This window comes from Cottoperca gobio, chromosome 13, assembly GCF_900634415.1.
Source record: "Cottoperca gobio chromosome 13, fCotGob3.1, whole genome shotgun sequence".
In the NCBI taxonomy this organism is placed as follows: domain Eukaryota; kingdom Metazoa; phylum Chordata; class Actinopteri; order Perciformes; family Bovichtidae; genus Cottoperca; species Cottoperca gobio.
The window spans coordinates 10,030,145-10,031,418 of record NC_041367.1 but is presented as its reverse complement, the minus strand read 5'-3'; the positions used below and the strand labels follow the sequence as shown (position 1 = coordinate 10,031,418).

Below are 1,274 nucleotides of genomic sequence, written 5' to 3'. Positions count from 1 at the left end.
GAAACCAAATGTTTACCTCAACCTTGATCTAAAACATGTCTTTCACAAATATCAGTTACTGGTAAATAATCTGTATTTATATTTAAAGTGGACTTTTGAAATCCTCTTTTTCTGTTTGTTGTCCATTTCATGATATTATGTGATGCTCTAAGAACTCAAACACTAATTTAACAAGTATGTTGCAAATGTACTGAACTCTGTCCTATGTCTAAAAGAGAACATAACAATGTCTTATATAACGCACATTAGTTTTATTTATTAATCATACTGTACATCCAAAATAAACATTTTATAATCACAATTAAAACAAAAATATTGCATTATAATTTAACCCATGTAATCATTCAGGTGGTAGATATTCAACATACAGTATGAGGGCATGCCAACAAACACATAATCTTTCTCTCACATTTTCCATTTTATACAACCACACTTGATTTTGAATTGAAACCCTTTAATTCAAAAAGCTACTCAAACAGTTAATCTTTTTCTGATCTTTCTTATATATTCTACCCACAGCTCCCTGTATGCCTTAAAGAAACAAACTCATAAATATGTCTCATAAGTATGAATCAAGTCAGATCCTCATTCTGACATTTACTGCAAGGCTCTTGGTTTTAGGCACCGATTCTATTGATCATTTGTTTGCCCACATGTAAAAAAAAGAAAGAAATCTGTTCAAAATGTTAGATCAGGATGCATCAGTTAATCTGGTAAAAGTTAATTCAAAGGATGACAATGAATATTATATACACTGCCAAGCAAAAATGATTGAACACCCTATATGTTCTTTTAATAGCTTTTTTTGTTTGTTCTGTTCAATAACAAGAAAGGTGATCATTGTAAAGATCTTAAAATAAAACAACATTTAGGGTTGAAACGATTAAAAACTGAAAATATTGTGATCTTTAATCATATTGGTAATAAACTAGCCAGAAAACATTTAGCAAGATGCACCGGATAAATCGGCATTGTAGATATATTAGGAAGTTTAGTTCTGCGACTGTATGGCTTATTTTTCACATTTAATTGTAGTACGCACAACCGTGTGGGCAGTTTAGGAGAAATGTAATGTCATCCAGTTTGAACAATCAAAATTTGAATCAAAAGCAGTGTTTTGATAGAAAGTTCTTGCCTTTTTGTTCCAGGAGCAGTCAGTGTGCCCATGATCACCGCTGAGTGTCTCAAAGCTACACTTCACAGATTTTACACAAGGATGAGTATACTACTCAGCCGGTGAAAACAATTTGTACATCTTCTGTAGCTCTGAAGGG

The 1,274-nt window shown here is 32.1% G+C and overlaps 1 protein-coding gene across 1 annotated transcript in view; it reads right to left on the bottom strand.

Moving 5' to 3' along the window:
• Positions 1–229: 229 nt before the first annotated feature.
• ube4a (ubiquitination factor E4A (UFD2 homolog, yeast)) overlaps positions 230–1,274 on the bottom strand; it is a 16,804-nt gene continuing 15,759 nt past the window's right edge. The window contains exon 20 of the mRNA XM_029446842.1: positions 230–1,274. This exon is cut by the window's right edge and continues 1,364 nt beyond it. The gene's annotated coding sequence lies outside the window, so the exon portion shown is untranslated.